Raw genomic sequence first — 20,472 nt, forward strand, 5'->3', positions numbered from 1 at the left:
CAGAATCAACAAAACTGCAAGATTTAATCAATCATCAGACATTACTTTGGTTTTGCTGACAGAACTGTAAAGTCCCCGCTCAACGGGTTCTCTATGATGAACCTCCCGTTTTCTACGGTGCCTTCACAGCTGACCTGAGGTCGCAGTACTCAGCCTTATTATCATTATTGTATTTTGTACATTTATTACGTGTTAATTTGCCCTTATACATAGTATATGTGTCAGAGTATATTTTGTGTCTAATCAACTGTTGTTAATCATCCTGTTATCTATATGTACCTGTCCTGTTTTGTGTAGAGAAATAGTTTTGACCTCAGGTCACTTGTAAATTTTGTACTGACATCCGAGTATACGCCAACGTCCGCACGCTGCTTTATAAGCAAGTCGCTTCCTCAATAAACTACCCTCACCATAATCACTTTCATGCATCATAATAAAGCTTTCATCTTGTAAGAGGTGCAAAAGAAACGAGCAGGTAAAAGTTACTGCTGGTTTATTACAGATTCAGGCAGTTTATATAGCAGCCAACTTGCGCCGAACCGCGGAAGACAATGACATTGAGAGTGACCTGAGGTCAAAAACAATTAACAATAATATACGGCGAACAATTACAATTTACAATATAAAAATATACAGAACTCCAATATGGATACAGTCTTGATGCCTGCGACTAAAGAAACATACGATACATAATTTGTGACAGTTGGACAAATACATATAAAGTTGAAATGGTAGAAAATGCGTGACCTGGGACGTTAGGTGTGACGAATTGAGTGCGAAGAACATGGGAAGTCACCAAAGAAAACTTGCTCAGCGGAGACTTAATTAATGACGCCTTTGAAGCACTCTGCTGTGCTGTTGGTGTTCACTGTGAGACCTGGAAAATATGAGGATGTCATCAACGTAGCAGACGCAGAATTTCAGGTCCCCGAGGATGCTGTCCATGAGCCGCTGGAAGGTCGCCCTGGCATTCCTCAATCCAAAGGTGGAGAGGGCGAACACATAGGACCCGAACGGCGTGATGATGGCGGTCTTTGGTATATCCTCTGGTGCGACATGTACCTGAAAGTATGATTTAAGAAGGTCCAATTTAGTGAATACCTTGGCCCTGTGAAAGGAGGCTGTGAGGTCTTGCATGTTGGGCAAGGGGTAGTGGTCGGGCTCCGTTGCAATGTTGAGACGTCTGTAGTTGCCGCAAGGTCTCCAGGAGCCGTCCGGTTTCTGCACCATGTGGAGGGGGCCCCACGGGCTGGAGGCCTTTCTGCAGATTCCCATCCACTCCATCTCTGCGAATGCCTTCTTCGCCTCCTGAAGGCGCTGTGGGGGAAGTCTTCGGAACTTCGCGTGTGTCAGGGGCCTTTAGTTGTTATGTGGTGGTATATGTCATGTTTGGCTGGGGCCCTGGGGACTTGTCGAAGTTCGGGCTTGAACATTTCGGGGAACTCCATCAGCAGGTGTGTGTACTGGTGGGGGGCGACGGAGCTGATGGTGGGTGCCTTGGGTCCCACTGTTAATGGGAGAGATCGGCAGGAGTCAGTATCGAGGAGGCGCTTACGCCCCACGTAGACTAGCAGGCCGAAGTGCGCCAGGAAGTCCGCCCCCAGGAGCGGGGTTCCTACATCCGCGACGATGAAGTCCCAGGAGTAACTCTGGCCAAGGATGGAGATCGACAGGGGCCTGGTGCCGTAGGAGAGGATGGGGGATCCGTTGGCGGCCGTCAGGAAGGCGGCCGGGTCTGGTTTCTGGTTGCGGTCCTCCCTGGATGCTGGGAAGATCGATCTAAAGGCCCCTGTGTCAACCAGCATCATCCTGCTGGAGACGGTGTTGCGGACATAGAAGCCTACTGGTTCTGGGCCCCTGGGTTTTTCGGTTGCCATGGCGGTTTGTCCTGCTGGTCGCCACCACCCCCGTTTTTTGAACGGGCGAACGAGCAGGGTGGCAGGCAGTTTCGGGCGTCTTTGCCGAACCACTTGTGTTAGCGGCAGAGGCCCGGGGAACTCCACTTGTTTTGGGGCGGTGGATGCCTCCTGGCAACGGCATTGACGCCCTGCTCCATTTCTTCTTCCGGCTGGATGGAGCTGACCGACTGTGTGGGCGCTTTTAGCCGCTATGTGGCCTTCACGCAGTCTGTGAAGTGCTGCGCCATTTCTATGAGGTCGTCGAGAGGCATGGTGTAGGGGTGAGGAATCTGGGTGCGGACCTCCGGGAGGAGCTGGCGAAGGTAGATCTCCCGCGACAGGCTTATTTCCTGCTGCTTTTTTGTGCCGTCGAAATCTGGTAGTGACAGAAGGTCCTCGACCATGCTCCATGCATCTCTTGCGTTGAGGTCATGCCGTGGGTTGACGGCGAGGTCGATAGCACGGGCGGCCCACTCGGCGATAGGTAGGGAGGACGTTTCGAGGAGGATCTTCTTCACGACATTGTATGTGAGGGGGTGTGTGTCAAGCACCCGCGAGGCGAGTTTTCTGTATACCTCCTCCGGGAGGGCGTTGAGGACCGTGTCGGCCTGCAGGATTTCGTCCATCAGGTGCGCCACCCTGAAATGGCTCTCGACCCTACGCAGCCACATTGTTGGGTTCCCCTGTATAAAAGGTGGCAACTTTACGGTCAGGGCGGCCCGCGACTGTGTTGCCCGGCCATGGAGTGTTCGGGGCGCTGGCATGGGTGTAGAGGTGCGGGAGGGCCTCGGTGCGGGGACGGGCGCGGGTGCGATGGGAGGAAGGTAGACCTCCGAGTCCGCAAGGTCCGCGGTTAACTGCACGAAGGAGGGGATGCCCGCGTCCATGCTCGCTCTCTGCCCTCTTACTGGAGTGGGGTACTCGCGTCAGAACGCACTTTCGTGCGCCTTGTGGGTCCATTAGTGACGCTGGTGGGTTTGCCGACGAGAGTCAGCACGCTCAAACGCTGGTTACAGCACCGTGTTTAGGCTGCTAAGAGCGTTGGAGAGTTCCTGGAGCCAAGACTGAGTTGCTGTGTCGGTCCGCTAATGGCTCCGGGATACTCCTGGGGGTCACCACTATAAGAGGTGCAAAAGAAACGAGCAGGTAAAAGTTACTGCTGGTTTATTACAGATTCAGGCAGTTTATATAGCGGCCAACTTGCGCCGAACCGTGGAAGACAATGACATTGAGCGTGACCTGAGGTCAAAAACAATTAACAATAATATACGGCAAACAAGTACAATTTACAATATAAAAACATACGATACATAATTTGTGACAGTTGGACAAATACATATAAAGTTGAAATGGTAGAAAATGCGTGACCTGGCACGTTAGGCGTGACGAATTGAGTGCGAAGAACATAGGAAGTCACCAGAGAAAACTTGCTCAGGGGAGACTTAATTAATGATGCCTTCGAAGCACTCCGCTGACGTCGATATGGTGACTTTACAATCTAACCTACCCATCTCACAGACTGCTCTAGGAGCAAGAGCCCATGCTGGCACAAGGCCAGCTAAATCTGAAACAACAACAACAATCAATAAACTAGCAGTACTTGTCTTCCTGCTCTTTCTTTTGCACCCTCTCACAGACTCCAAAGCAGCCTTCCTAGTACTTTTGGGCCTAACTGATAACTCAGTGCTAGTCTTAGGAAGGTGATCTGCTAGCTCGTTTTTATCTTCTGAGGGATTTTCAAATAACAATAAAGGAATCAGAGAGCTCACATGTCTTTTAGTCAATTCTGCTGTTCTGCCCTTCATGACCACCGCACCATTATCTCTCCCTCAGTATTGGTGATAACCTGTTTAACAATTCCCATCGGGAAGTTTACAGGCTTAACATTATCATCTTTAATAAGCACTATGTCACCAACACCTATTTTATTATGCTTGTAGGGTTTATAATATTATCTGTTTTTGGTGTCTATTGCTTGACTCAACAAAGTAGACATAAACTCACTCTGATATAAGTCAAACTATCGATGTCTAACCTTTCTGAGTTTGGCATATTTGTCTCTTAGCATATCAGATGGGGACTTCTGATCTGAATATTCATCTAACTCTGGTAAGGGTTGTAATTCTGGGATCAAATTGACAGTTACAATTTCATAGCCTCTAAGAAGCATTTCTGGTGTTATAGGACTTAGTGTATGAAGGTCCTGATCTCTCAAAGATTCTTTGAATGCAATGGGTCTCTTATTTACTAAGTGTCTAACCTGACATATCATAAATTCAGAAACTCTAACTTCAAGAATATTAGTCCCAATGCTCTTATTTATCATCTGCTTTGTCATTTTTACTACAGTTTCAACTAGAGAGCCTGTGAGGGGGTGTGAAAGAAAGAGCAGGTAGACAAGAACAGCTTGTTTATTGAGGCAGCGGCCCGCTTATAAAGCAGCGTGCGGACGTCAGTACAAAGACATACAAGTGACCCAAGGTCAATTATTCTCTATACAAAATAGGACAGGTAAATACAGATAACGTGACAACTGACAACAGTAGATTAGACACAAAATTACGCTTACACCTACACTATGTATAAGGGCAAAAATGAATAGGTAATAAATGTACAATTACATAATGAAAAATAGGGCTGAGTACCACGACCTAGGGTCAGGTGTGAAGGCACCGTAGAAAACAGGAGGTCCTTCATAGAAAGCCCCCAAGACGTAGGTAACGTCTGATCAAAGCAGGTATCTGCTGGGGTGGCGGAGAGGGCCGTGGCTCTTCGATATCAGCTGGGGGGGGTGTTCGACTTCGGTGCATTGCGTATGGGAATGGTTGGTTGCTCCCCCTCCTGGGCCCAGGGCCTTACGGGGGCACCAACACGACTTTCTTGTGGGCGGGGTGGGCTGAGGGGGCGACGTTTCTTGTGGGGGGCTTTGGGGAGTGCCACCAATGTCCTCCTCCAGGAGTGCAGGCCTGAGGCAGTCTATCAACACCCAGTCGTCCTTCCCGTGGGTGGCCACCCGAAATGCCTTTTTGTTTCTCTTCAGTACGAGGAAGGGCCCCCTGCAGTGCCTGGTGAAGGGTGGGTGGACGGCGTCGTTCCTGACGAAGATGTGGGTGGTGGAGGACAGACCGGGAGGTATGAAGGGGGACGTCCTGTCAGTATACGTCCACCGACAGGCGGCGAACTTTCCGACTCTGTCACGAAGCCTCTGTGTTGTCAGGTTGTCCCAGTCTTCCATGATGAGTTCACCTGGGACTACAAGGCACTCCCTGTAGACTTTTTCTGCTGTGGACAGGTCGCCGTTGGCTCTGGAGGCGGTCCTCAGCCAGAGGAGGACCCAGGGCAGCTGGTACTTCCAGTTGTCGATGGTGCAACGAGCCATGAGGGACACCTTCAGGGACCTGTGGAACCTTTCCACCAACCCATTGGCTGCAGGGTTGTAGGCGGTGGTGCTGTGGTGAGTGATCCCCAGCAGGCATGCCAGGGCGGTCCACAGCTTGGACAGGAAAGCTGGGCCCCTGTCCGTGGTTATATGGTCCGGGACACAGAACCGGCTGATCTAGCTGGAGAGGAGGGCCTCAGCGCACGCACTGGTGGTGGCTTCTTCCATGGGCGTCGCTTCGGGCCACCTGGTGGAGTGGTCGATGACTGTCAGAAGGCACCTGGGCTCCTCCTGATGGGGGAAGAGGACCCACTACGTCGATGTGGACGTGCCCGAAACGTCTTCCCGGCTGGGGAAAATCGCCCACCCCTGATTTGGTGTGTCACCCTACTTTGCTGGTCTGGCACTGAATGCACTGCCTCGCCCAGGCCATTGCGTCCTTCCGTATGCCGTGCCAGATGAACTTCTCTGCCAGCAGCTTGGCCATTGTCCTGCTGGAGGGGTGGGATAGTCCGTGGATGATGTCGAAGACCAGCTAACAACGGGAGGCAGGCACCAGTGGGCGGAGGCAGCCAGTGCTTACATCGTTCAGCAGTGTTGGCCCCCCGGGAGCGAGAGGCACGTCCTTCCACTTCAGCGACATGTCCAAGCTTTATGTGAGCATCCCTAACAGTTAATGAAGTTAATAAACTGTCTTTAGGTTGTAGCACAGGAAAGAACACCCTGTGAGAATTAGGTCTATCAAATTTCCCAAGTACTCTCAAAACATTATTTCTGTCGGAGTAGATATTCAACTGAGAAACTAGGTCAGGGATCTCCTTTCTAGCACATTACCTTCTTCCAAAAAACTCCAGAACTTCTGAAAATTTGAGCTTCTGCTCTTTACTTATAATTTGTTGCAATTCCAGTTCATAATGATTAAAACTTGTGGGCTTTATATCCAAAGATGAAGTAAAAGAACCATTTTTATGTAGCGCAGTTTACCACTTATTCAATGCCATTAAAACTTTAGCATGCACCTTGACTAATTTAGTCAAGTTAGAAAATCTATACACTGGAATTAAATGATCTGTTACTAGATTTTCTGCTGCTAGGTTAACAGAAACCTCAAACTCTTGAACCAGAAAGCTAGGTATTCGGAACCTCAACACTTCTTCCTGAACCTTTGTTTCTTCAAATTGCTCTTCTCTTGGACCAAAACAATAGTTATTACTGGACAAGACCTTGCTGGAAACCAAACGAGTAATGCAATCTGCAGGATTGTTAATACCTGCAATATAGTTAAATACCATTGGAATTTGCTCACATATCTTCTGTATACGTTCGAGCCTATTATTAACAAATATAGCTCTCTTATTCACTTTATCCAATTTAACAGCACTAGAATGCAGCCAGTGAAGAACCACAAGACTATCTGAAAACAGTTGCAAGTCTGTTATATTAATCTTGGATAAGCAAAACTGACCAGTAAGTTCATCATAGACTTCAGCACTTCACAACCCAAAACTAGTGCTTGAAGCTCTGGAGAGGGTACAGACTTTGCTTTCGGGGATGAATTAACAAACCTATTCTTTGCTATAAGAAAACTCCTTTTGCCTGACTCAGCCTCTCTAATGTAAAGAACAACTCCATATATCCCAGTACTTGCATCAACATAACATTCTAAAATGTACTTCGAATCCCTTTCACCAACAAAACGATCAAATTTAACAGGTGGGGAAGAATTTACCTAATTTACAATACATTTCCATCCCTTAAGTTGTTCTCCATCAAGGATCTCATTCCAGCCCAATTTGTTATTCACCTGCAAATTGTGCAAAAAAAATCCTTGCTCTGTTCAAAATAGGGCCATTGAAATTAAAGGAGTCAAAATTGGAAGCAATAGTTTTTAGCACACTCCTTTTCGTATTGGCCTTAGGATCCAACCTTACAGGCAATGTGTAAATCTGATCAGAGTCCCTTGCCCATTGAATACCCAACAGCTTTACCTCATGAGGAGTTTGAATTGATCCTTCCCTGTCAATAACTTCTTGTAATGAGGGATCATTTGTAACAAATTGTTGCAAAGGAAGTTTATATTTCTCAAAAATTGAAGGTAAAACCCTGTAAACTTCATTCAACTTGTCCCTTGAACTGCAAATATATGCTCCGTTATCCATATACAACAGCTGGTACAAAAGCCTCTTGACATCAGTCAAATTAGGATCACAATCATCAATAACTAGCACATAATACAATGACAGCATCAGTATCGTTGGACTACAACGTAGTCCAAAACTTAACCTTACATTCTTATATGCTACCAAAGTAAAGTCACGCTTTGATACATTTCTGTACCAGAAAAATAGCAACTTACTTTGATCTTCCTCAGTTAATGCAATCTGATTAAAAGCCATTCTAATATCATAGCAGAGCAACTTGGAGCCGAACCTCAGATTCATAAATGCAGTACTCAACTTCTGATTCAAATTAGGACCAGGATGCATGGCTTGATTATGAGTAACTTTCAGAGGTCTACCTTCCACCCTTTTACCTAAGTTTGACATGAACACAATTCGACACATTATGGTTTCCTTATCAGGTCTAAAGATTAGCACGTGAGCTAGGATGCTTTTCGAGGAATTTTTCCACATTTGAAACTCTTTCAATTATGCCCATTTCTATTTGTTCCTGAATAACATCATCAACCATCCTTAGGTGTTCAGGGTTTCTTTTCAACTTTTTAAAATTGGAAGCTAATATTCCTTTACACAAATTGATGTTTTGCCCCAACAAATGAGATGACCTCTGGTTCCACATTAATGGCATGGTTAGGCGACCCTCATCATTTTTATTCTAATATTCAACAAGGTGTTCTTAACCAATTCGTTATTCAACTCCGAATCTTCCTCATAGGGCATATTCTCATAACTGAGAACTTCCTTAACCTTATAGGCCAGAGCTCGATCAGCTATTGCATTTAAGTGTTTATTGGATTGTTTATTAACTTTAACAATAAGATTAGAATCCTTATCATTTAAGTTATCTTACCATTCATCTAGTACACATTCCCTAGGCTGAACGCATAAGAAACTGGCAAGACTAAATTCAACTTTATTCTGCAGAAAAGACTCTTCATCAACAGCTTTAAATCCCTTGCTAGCTTCCCTCATAAACAATATTCCCACAGGAGAATCTAAGTAAACAAAAGGACTCATATCACCAAACAATTTAGCTGTGGTCAACAAGCAATGAGCTGAACTCGTACCCAACACGAATTTCATGTCAGATATCCTATCACTGCTCAAAAGTTGACTATCAGCAATTACATATCCTCTGTTCGGAAATGCTTGAGCAAGCTTTGACAAGTTGGGGACTGAAATATCAATGCCAATATTAGGTACACATATAGCCTGGACTTTATAATTCTTATCCCCAATATCCAAATCAACGGCCAATAATTTAGTTTTATACTTCCTAGAAGCATTAAATCCATTTACTTCCACACTGATACCGTCACGAATAATCTCACAGTCAAGCTCAATGGCAAGTTCAGATGTAATAAAATTCCCTTGACAACCGCTGTCCAGTAAGGCTCTAAAGGTTTCAGTTTTTGATCTACAGGTAAATGTGGGTAAAGCCATATCACCCATACAACTGGTCACTGATCCTATAACCAAAGCACTGCCATTCTTAACCTGCACAAGATCATCCTTGGTAACTTTTGATCTGGCACCTGTTTTAGATTCTACTCTGCTGACCTTTTTTACCTTTGGCTCTTTGGTACATAAATAAGGAAAATGCCATTCATTACATTTGAAACACTTCTTATGAAATCTGAAAAACAATTAGTTGCCATGTCCACAACATCTTAAACATCTACCCAGTTCTATAATTCGTTCTAGTTTCTTCTCAGGAGTTTTGTAAACTTCACATTCTGAAACTTTGTGCAAGGGATAACCACTATTACAACACAATAAACAGCCCCTTTGTATTTTACTCTTTTCAACAGAAACTGCTAGATTAGTAGAGCTCACCTTCTCAAATTTTGCCTTAGCAATAGTTTTTGAATGAACTTTGAAATCCTGCAGATACCTATCTGAAGCTTCAAAGAAGTGCTCATGGATGTCTTCTAAACTAGGTCTGACATTATTAGCGACGTTTATGAAGTACTGTTTAAAGGTGTCATTTAAGCCTTCCCACACAAAATAGGCCTACTGAGCAAAGTCATCTTCATTCATTTTTAACAATTTCACAATTTCCATTAGTGATCTCACCCTGCCAATATATGAAAAGGGATCATCTGATGGCTTTAGTTTCAGCTCAGTAAACATCCTTACAGTATTATATTTCTGTAAATCAGTGGAAGCAAATGCAGAACTTAATAAATCCTTTGCATCCTCATATGACTGACTACTCAGTTCCAGAGAATTTTAATCAAATATTCTGCTCTCCCATGCATCTGTTGTTTTAAAAGCAAAAACTTATCTCTATTGGAAAACTGTTGTTGCTCGGATACCGATTCAAACTCCTGGAAGAACCTATTAATATTTTCATCTGGGGTACTGTTAAAAGTGGGCAAAGGAATAATAGGATTCTTCAACAGACTTCTAGAACTATTATCACTCACTACCGTTGGTCCTACCACGTAGGTATTTTCGTGCATTAACTAAAACATTCAATGAACTCATGTTTTCAAATACAAGAATAACAAAACATAAAAATATATGAGAAAACAGTAAAGCGCATCAACGACACTTTCTTTTGCAACTCAAGAGTGCTCTATCCTATAAGACAAACCAGCCTTAACCAATTCAGCAAGTTTCTCAAGTCCTTTAGTATTCAAATGAACTTCATCTGCAAACAGGGCCTTATTGTCTAGTCTAGATTCTCCATCAACTCTAAACAAAAAATCCTTGATCTTGAGCTTATAAATAAACCTATTCAAGTATTTCCACTGATAATGGTAATCTATTCCGGTAGGGCACAGAAATCTGTTACCCACTGAATAATACCTTTGCTCAATTTGACTAAGTAATAATCCTAGACCTCGGTAACCAGCCACGTAACTTCCGGTAAAATTCAGAACAATGCTGTTTTACAGTCTCTAAACTTACTCGAATACTAATATCATTACCACCTAGGAAGACAAAAACAAAATCTGGGTCATATGTCTTCAACTCTGAAATAAATCTATCATTTGCCACCAACGTTCTAAACTTAGCCCCACTATAACCAAAAAATTCACAATGAAAATCTGTATCATTAACTTTCAAATTAGTAGGAAAAACTCGTTGCAAATGTCTAATGTAAGAGTGACCTACTAATGCTAACTTCATACTGAAATATGCCTCCCCTGGAGTTCTGCCACAATGCACGCCATCAACTAACACCATCACCGAAACCAACCAACTTAGCATAGCCCCATGTTGGGCGCCATCTTGGAAAAAATCTCAAACAAAAAAATCCATATGTAAATTTAATATTCTGTTCCAACAGGTAAACAGCTAAATTCGTTGGGATAAGAAAAATTCACTATACTAAAACATAAATTTTATTTCCTCCTTCCTAGAAGAACTAATGTGGTGTGTTCTTCCTTGATTTTTGGTCTGATGTTCCCAACCCACTATTTACCAAGATTTCCTGAGACCTTCATTAGGCATGAACAAAAAATACGTGGGAATACAAAAACACAAATTAAGCCTGAGAAATGAAGAACAACTGAGCAACATTGTGTGTAGTAACAAGGGGCTGATTCAACACACGAAAAAACTAAATAAAACATAGCTGAACTTGTAGTGATTAAAAGAAAAATTAAATAGGGAAGCATAAGAAAAAGAATAAAGAGAGAGAGAGAAAGAATAAAGACAGGAGAGAGACAGAGTGAGAACAACAATTAAGCCTTGGTTGTTATGTTTTGCAAGGCTAGAAATGTCAAGTAAGCTAACCGCAGGAAACTGTCTTACATGAACTCAAAACAGTGAGCGAGTGTGTCACGGCCAGGGCCATAAAACCGATCATAAAATCTTGAACCTGTGCTCTAGCGAGAGAGCTGACCGAGCGCCTCGTCAGGAATTAACGTTCCAGCTATATCTATAACCCCGCCTTCAATAGGAGGCGTTTACATGAAATTCCATGAAAAAGGGGCTGGACAAAGTGAAGTAGCTCACCACTTCACCAATTAAACATTCTAGGCAGGAGTCATTTACACCTCCTCCTGAAGTCATTTCCAATCAAATCCTCTAAGGAGAGATTTTAACTACACCTGCAACTGTCCTGCCCAATCAAGCTGTTCGAGGGGAGGCCTTACAGATAAACTCTTCCAATAAGGTAACTTCAAGGGAGGAGATGGAAGATAGCAAGAAGAACCAGGGGTTCCAGAGCAGAACAAAGCCAGAGAAAGATTATTTAGAGCCACTAGTCACCAAAACGAGAAGACGCAGATCTTCCCCTAGCTCCCGTGGTCCCAACCAGACTCTGACCGTGGGCTACTTAACCAGATTCTGTCCACGGCCACTTAACCATACCACGACCGCGGGCTACTTAACCAGACATAAACTGAACTTCGACTAGCACGAGTGATTTTCAAGATAGTAAAACTGTAACCGTAATTGTACTTGTGTATGTAATTAACTTTCGTCATTAAAGTAAGAAGCTACCCATTTCGTCTCCATTACGCCTTTCTGAGAGACATATTACATTTCATATAAAGCCCTTCTAAATAATAATATCGTGAGCTGCTGACTATGGAAGAGACGCTGTGGATGAATACTTCGCCGACTTAGAAGAAAGACGTAGGTAAGAAGGGAACAATAATATGTCACACAAGTTATGAAAATAAACTTGTGTATGACATAAATTTGGTGGCAGTGCTATAGGATCCAAAAGGCGAGACGAAACAAACAGACATTAACAGAAATATCAGTGCAATTACTTAAGTTACAGTGAAATGAAAATCTACAAAACGAACTTAGATGTTACGACGGCAAGCAAAACAGGCTAAAATAAAATCCTGCAATAAAGCGTCAAACAGAAGTGAATATAAGCTGTAATGGTGCACAACGGAGAAGCAAAACACATGGAGCAATTTACCACAAAACAATGAGCCAGCACATTGATCAGCAACAATAGTCAGCGAGTGTGTTTAACAAAATATTGCCACGAGTGTAACAGAAACAGCGCAGAGTGTGTTTCAACGAAGCTCCGAAGGCGACAACAACAGAAAAACAACTTGACGACTACGAAAGAATTCCGTAATAACAACAACCTGTAAGTTATGGAGAAAGTGAGATTTACTGTTCTCTCTCTTTAAAGGTGTAAAGAAGTGAAGAATTGTTAAATTTATAATAGAGTAAAGATTATTTAACATCTCTTTATCAAATTGAAAATTAAGGAAACTCTCTCTCTAGTGAATTAAATTTTGTTTTTGTAAGAGTAATTACAATTATTGCTCTCTCTATGATAATTATTTGTTCGGTAAATAATTTAGAAAGGGAATTCTTATTTTTTCGTTCGGTTGGTGATAAATATTTTTGAGTAATTATATGCAAATTTGTGTGCTCATTGTGATGGATATTTTTTTTCTTGATGATATGGTGCCCAATTTCACGGAAGATTTTTTTTGTGTGTATTTGAATAATTACTTTTGAAGGATTTATTTTACTTGTGCACTTAAAATCAATTTAAGAAAATTAATTTTGTGACTATTGTGTTTTGATAGTTTCTTTTATTTTGTGGTACTGTGTGCATAATGTAACATTTTTATACATTTATGATGTGGTGTATTCAATTTTAATAATTTTATTTTAAAATGCAAAGAGTCTTTGATGAATTACTAAACACAGTTAGCCATTCACCATGCAATTTAAGACCGTCGACACTCAGACGTAGTCGAATTCTAAGACTAGTTTCCCACTCAACTTCAGTGCAAAGAAATACTAACAATAATAACACAACTAACCAGAACCAAAATAGTGTTAATAATTTTAATAATACTAACAGTAATAATAATAGTAACAATACTAATAATACTCGCACCTTCCAATATCGCAATATGAATCAAGCAGCTGTAATAACAACAGCCACACGCTTCTGTGGGCAGGTGGATGATTCAAATCCTGACAAAAGTCGACTCGAATCTTATACAGTAAATTATTGGCTCTCAGATGCAGATAGTTGCATATCTTCAGAGGGAATAACAGATGAAAAAGCTAAAATAAATGAAGCCTTGATTCTCGTAAGTTCAGAACATGGTGACGCCCACAAAACTCTGAATTCCACGAGTTTTAGCAAACTTAATAACTACGCGGAATTCAAAGAAATTTGTTTATCACTCTGGGAACCAGTAAATAAGACTGACTGTTTATATAACATAACCAGATTCCTTAACCCGTAATATGAAACAATAGCTAATCTGTACGCAAGTGTTGAGAATGCAATCGATAAAATAACAAGACTTAAAGAAAACAGGCATCACCATAGGAGATAAGGCACAGTTTGGTGATAATGACAATAATTTAGTTGATCTAAGACATGTTTTCAATTAATTGTCATTTGGAACAATATATAATGCCCTTGGAGAAGATGAAAAGAAGGCTTTCAGGAAAATAAGAATTGATCCAAAGAAAGACAGCCTTCAAACACTGAAAACGATGAGAGAAGAAATACAAAAGAAAGAGATAAATCTCTCCAAGGAATTTGTAGGAATAACAGAAACACAAAATGAAAGGAAAGGCAGAAATAATAATCCTACCTCAAGAATGAATAATAAGTTCTATGATAATTCCAGACAAGTAGGGAATAGACCAACTACCTTTCAAGGAAAATATGCCCAAAATACTAAAAGAAAATGGAAGCCAAACCAGAAAGGAAGACAGAATCAAACAAAGGGTGGTCCTCCCAAACCTTATAAATATGGTCAACGCTCACACACAAATAATTCAACCCAAGTGAACTATTCTGCTCAAGGAGTGATACCAAAGACAGCCTGTGGAAACTGCGGGTATACAAATCATTCTACAAACGAGTGCAGAAGGCCTAGGATCTGCACGATTTGCAAGAAGGTAGGCCATTTAACCAGGAATTTCTGGTTAAAGGAAAACAATAAAGAAGTAATTGAATTAAGCAGCAATCGCCCAACCTCAAATAAGTCGTCAAGTCAATGACAATTTATCTCTACACATAAGAAAGCAAGAAAGTCCCTTCAAGAAGATAACATAAAAGCAGAAGAATTAGCAAAAAGGGGAAGTGAAGGTTCATCCACATTTTCCTATTTGCAGAGTAAAGAAGTAATATTTTCCATGAGAGAAGAAGAAATAAACTGAAAGGATTTACCTATCATTAAAGATCGCATAAATGGAAAGATATGTACTGTACTCATGGATTCAGGTAGTATTGTAAACATAATAGATAAAATAACTTTAACCAGAAGCGTTTCTTTAACGCCTACTATGGGTTTCACAGACAGTGCAAGTGCAATTTTTTGCAATTATTCTGTAACGAACACTCGTATCAGTAAGAGACTTTGCTATAGTGTATTACACCCAGTGAGGAAATTTATAGTAGTATCATGAATCATTTATTGTAAATAATAAAGACTTTTGTACCTATAGCCTACCAAGAGGCAAAACTCATTAGCCAAGCAAGAAAACGAACACGAGCTTAGAAAAGCTGCGCCTGTAAGGTGTCAAAGAAACGAGCAGGTAAAAGTTACTGCTACTTTATTACAGATCCAGGCAGTTTATATAGCGGCCGACTGACGCCGGCCCGCGAGAGACAATGGAATTGACTGTGACCTGAGGTCGAAACAATAAACAATAATATGCAGTGAACGAGTACAAATTACAATACAAAACATACAGAACTACAATATGGATACAGTCTTGATGCCTGTGAATGAAGAAACATGTGATACACAATGTGTGACATTTGTATAAATACGCATAAAGTAAAAATGATTAAAAATGCGTGACCTGGCACGTTTTAGGCGTGACTAATTGAGCTTGAAGAAAATGGGAAGTCACCAAAGAAAACATGCTCAGCGGAGAGTTAATTAATGGCGCCGCCGAAACACTACGCTGGCGCCGATGTGGTGACTTTACAAATACCCCCAAAGACGAGGGACGCGTCTGACTAATCCCCTGTATCTGCTGGGACGCTGAAGGTGCCGCGGCTCCTTGAAGATAACGGAGGGTCTCCCGCCTGTGAGGCTGCTGGTTGGGCGGTCCTTCCTGGGGCGGCCGCACCTGCGGGGTGAGGGCGTGCTGGAGTGCAGTTGGGCGGAAGGGTGCTGCGTCGCTGTCGGGACTCTCCGACAGAAAGGCGGGCTTTAACCGGTCTATTGAAACCCAGTCGTCCTTGCCAGGAGTGCCAACTGGAACGCCTTGCTGTTTCGTTCCAGCACGCGGAAGGGTCCCCTGTAGGGCTTGGTTAGTGGTGGACAGACGGCGTCGACTCTGACGAAGACATGGGTGGCGGATGACAGCTGTGGCGGCATGAAGGTGGTTGCTTTGTCGATGTATGAGCGCCTGCAAGGGGCTTAACTTGCTGGCCACGTCGCGGAGCCTCTGCAGTGATGGGGAGTGGCGTTCATCCGTCACGAGCTCTCCCGGCACCACGAGGGTTCCCCATAGGTTTGTTCAGCTGCAGATGGGGTGCCGTCGGCTCTGGGGCGGTTCTCAACCCGAGGAGGACCCACGGCAGCTGATGTTTCCAGTCCTCGGCGGTGCAGCGGGCCATGAGGGATGACTTTAGGGACCTGTAGAACCGTTCGACCAGGCCGTTGGCCGCTGGGTTGTACGCTGTGGTGGTGTGGTGCGTGGTTCCCAGCAGTTGAGCCAGGGCAGACCACAACTCGGAGAGGAAAGCGGGGCCCTGTCGGTTGTGATGTGGTCCGGGACGCCGGCGGCTAACCCAACTGGAGAGCAGGGCCTCGGCGCATGCGCTGGCGGTGGCTTCTTGCATGGGTGTGGCCGGGCCACCTCGTCGAACGGTCTACCACCGTCAGGAGGTATCTGGATCCGCCTGATGGGGAAGGGGCCCGACGACGTCGATGTGGATGTGGCAAGCGGCGCCTGGCTGTGGGAACTCGCCTACCCCGACTGCGTGTGACGACCCACCTTACTGGTCTGGCACTGCAGGCACTGTTTTGCCCAGGCCGTGGCGTCCTTTTGCACCCCGTGCCAGACGAACTTTTTTGAAAGCAGTTTGGCGTGGTCCTGCCGGAGGGTGTGAGAGGCCGTGAATTATGTCGAATACCTGGCGGCGGCGTGAGGCTGGAACCAAAGGGCGGGGCTGACCTGTGCTGATGTCACAGAGCAGGCTGGGGCCTTCGGGGCGAGGGTCACGTCCCGCCACTTGAGGGATGTGATGGCGGTGCGGTATGCTGGGGTTTCTGGGTCAGCGGCCTGTTCTCTGGCAAGGTCCTGGTAATCTACACCAAGCTGCACTGCGTTCAACTGGACTCTAGAGAGGGCGTCTGCTACGGATTTTTCTTGCCGGGAAGTACCTGACGGAACAGGTAAATTCGGCTATGGCTGAGAGGTGGCGCTGTTGTCTGAAGACCATGCGTCCCCTGCTTCGTGAAGGCGTGAACCAGTGGCTGATGGTCTGTGAAGATTGTGAAGGGCGTCCCCTCCAGGAGGAACTTGAAGTGCCGAACTGCGCGGTACATCGCGCAGAGTTCCCTGTCGAAGGTGCTGTAGCAGGTCTCTGCGGGATTGAACTTCTTGCTGAAGAAGGCGATGGGCTGGGGGGCGCTGTTGATGATTTGCTCCAGAACAGCACCGCAGGCGACATTACTGGCGTCTGCCGTCAGCTGGAGGGGGGCCTTGGGATCCTGGTGTGCCAAGGCAGTTGCCTTGGCGAGGGCGGGCTTCGTCAGGGAAAAGGCCTGCTGCTGGCTGGGTCCCCAAGACAGGGACTTTGGTTGGCCTTTTAGGACTTCCGTCAGGGGGGCCGTGGTGTGCGCGATCCCGGGAATGAACCGCCTGTAGAAGTTTACCATCCCAAGGAACTCCTGGACGGCCTTGATGGAGGTGGGTGTCGGGAACTTGGCTACGGCTGCTACTTTCGATGTAAGAGGGCGGACGCCTGTCGGAGACACCTCGTGACCCAGGAATTCTGCTTTCTGGACGCCGAAGGTACACTTGTCGAAACGGACGACGAGGCCGTTCTCTTGGAGGTGCTGGAGGACTGCCCTGATGTGTCTCTGGTGTTCGCTGTGAGACCTGGAAAATATGAGAATGTCGTCGACGTAGCAGACGCAGAACTTTAGGTCCCCCAGGATGCTGTCCATGAGCCGCTGGAAGGTGGCCCCGGCGTTCCTCAGCCCGAAGGTGGAGAAGGCGAACACATTGGACCCGAAGGGCGTGATGATGGCTGTCTTTGGTATGTCCTCTGGCGCAACAGGTACCTGGAAATAAGATTTAAGAAGGTCCAATTTAGTGAATATTTTGGCCCCGTGAAAGGAGGCCGTGAGGTCCTGCATGTTGGGTAGAGGGTAGTGGTCGGGCTCTGTTGCAATGTTGAGCCGCCTGTAGTCGCCGCAGGGTCTCCAGGAGCCGTCCGGTTTCTGCACCATGTGGAGGGGGGAGGCCCATGGACCGGAGGCTTTCCTGCAGATGCCCATCCACTCCATCTCCGCGAATGCTTTTTTCGTCTCCTGAAGGCGCTGAGGGGGAAGCCTGCGGAACTTCGCATGTGTCGGGGGCCCTTTAGTCGCTATATGGTGGTATATGCCGTGCTTGGCTGGGGCCCCAGGGACTTGGCGAAGCTCGGGCTTAAATACCTCAGGGAACTCCGACAGTAGGTGTGCATACTGGTGGGGGGCGACGGCGCTGATGGTGGGTCTGGGTCCCGCCGTTAATGGGAGAGACCGGCAGGAGTCGGTATCGAGGAGGCGCTGCGCCCACGTCGACTAGCAGGCCAAAGTGCGCCAGAAAATCGGCCCCCAGGAGTGGGGTTCCCACGTCGCGACGATGAAGTCCCAGGAGTAACTCTGGCCAAGGATGGAGATCGACAGGAGCCTGGTGCCATAGGGAGAGGATGGGGTTCCGTTGGCGACCATCAGAAAGCGGCCGGGTGTGGTGTCTGGTTGCGGTCCTCTCTGGATTCTGGGAAGACCGATTTAAAGGCCCCTGTGTCGACCAGCATCATCCTGCCGGAGACGGTGTCGCGGACGTAAAAACCTACTGTTTTGAGGCCCTGGGTTCTTCGGCTGCCATGGCGGCCTGTCCTGCTGGCCACCGCCACCCCCGTTTTTGAACGGGCGAACGAGCAGGGGTGGCAGGCAGTTTCGGGCATCCTTTCCGAACCATTTGTGGTAGCGACAGAAGCCCGGGGACCTCCATCTGCTGTGGTTCGGTGGACGTCTGTTGGTGATGGCGTTGACAGGCTGCTCTACGTCCTCTTCAGGCTGGACGGAGCTGACCGGCTGTGTGGCCGGTTTTAGCCGCTGTGAAGCCTTGACGGAGTCTGTGAGATGTTGCGCCGTCTCTATGAGGTCCTCGATAGGCATGGTGTAGGGGTGAGCGATCTGGTTGCGACTCCGGGAGGAGTTGGCGAAGGTAGATTTCCGCGAAGCTTATCTCCTGCCGCTTTGTGCCACCCAAGTCTGGTAGTGACAGGAGATCTACGACCATGCTCCAAGCGTCTCTTGAATCGAGGTCGTGGCGTGGGTTTATGGCAAGGTCGATAGCACGGGCGGCCCGCTCGGCGATGGGCAGGGAGCAAGCTTCGAGGAGGAACTTTTTTGTGGTGCTGTATGTGAGGGTGTGTGTTTCGGGTACTCGCGAGATGAGTTTTCTGTACACATCCCCGGAAGGGCGTTGAGCACTGTGTCAGCCTCTAGGATTTCGTCCGTCAGGTCCGCCATTCTGAAGTGGCTCTCCACCCTGCGCAGCCACATCGATGGGTTCCCCTGCGTAAACGGCGGCAGCTTTACGGTGAGGGCGGCCTGCGATTGTGTTGCCCGGCTGTCGTGTGTTCGGGGCGCTGGTGTGGAGTTGCGGGAGGGCCTCGATGCGGGGGCGGGCGCAGGTGTGATGGGAGGTAGGTAAACCTCCGAGTCCGCGGGGTCCGCGTTTAACTGCATGAAGGAGGGGATATCCGCGTCCATGCTCGCTCCTTTGACCCCTTACTGGAGTGGGGTACTCGCGTCAGTACGCACTTTCGTGCGCCGTGTGGTTCCGCTAGTGACGCTGGTGGGGTACGCCGACGAGTCAGCACGCTCAAACGCTGGTTACAGCGCCGTGTTTAGGCCGCTAAGAGCGTTTTGGAGAAATCCTGGAGCCAAGACTAAGTCGCCGTGTCAGTCCGCTAATGGCTCCGGGATACTCCAGGGGTCACCACTGTAAGGTGTCAAAGAAACGAGCAGGTAAAAGTTACTGCTACTTTATTACAGATCCAGGCAGTTTATATAGCGGCCGACTGACGCCGGCCCGCGAGAGACAATGGAATTGACTGTGACCTGAGGTCGAAACAATAAACAATAATATGCAGTGAACGAGTACAAATTACAATACAAAACATACAGAACTACAATATGGATACAGTCTTGATGCCTGTGAATGAAGAAACATGTGATACACAATGTGTGACATTTGTATAAATAAGCATAAAGTAAAAATGATTAAAAATGCGTGACCTGGCACGTTTTAGGCGTGACTAATTGAGCTTGAAGAAAATGGGAAGTCACCAAAGAAAACATGCTCAGCGGAGACTTAATTAATGGCGCCGCCGAAACACTACGCTGGCGCCGATGTGGTGACTTTACACGCCTACCTACCATCCCCCTTCACCTCCAACCCCCTTCTTCTTCCTCCCCTTTCCTTTCTTCCCTCGCCTGCCCAACGTCCTTCCTTCTCTCTTTCTCTCTCTCTGAAAGTTGCTTTGATTTAAACATATTTTTTTACGAATTTTGTATATCTATCTAATAATAATTGACTTTGTTGTATAAATGTAACGATTCACTGGTTGTTACCCTCCAGTTAACTGATCTATTTATACACGATTTGCTCTCTCTCTTCTCTCTCTCTCTCTCTCTCTCTCTCTCTCTCTCTCTCTCTCTGCCTTTCTGTCAGTTTCTACAAATGTGGGGAGTGGTACAGAGGCTTAACCATTTTTTCCTTTTGCCCCATGCTTCTTAAATTTAAAGTGTTTGCTAAATAGCAATATATATATATATATATATATATATATATATATATATATATATAT

The sequence above is a fragment of the Macrobrachium rosenbergii genome, chromosome 51 (genome assembly GCF_040412425.1).
Source record: "Macrobrachium rosenbergii isolate ZJJX-2024 chromosome 51, ASM4041242v1, whole genome shotgun sequence".
Taxonomy (NCBI): domain Eukaryota; kingdom Metazoa; phylum Arthropoda; class Malacostraca; order Decapoda; family Palaemonidae; genus Macrobrachium; species Macrobrachium rosenbergii.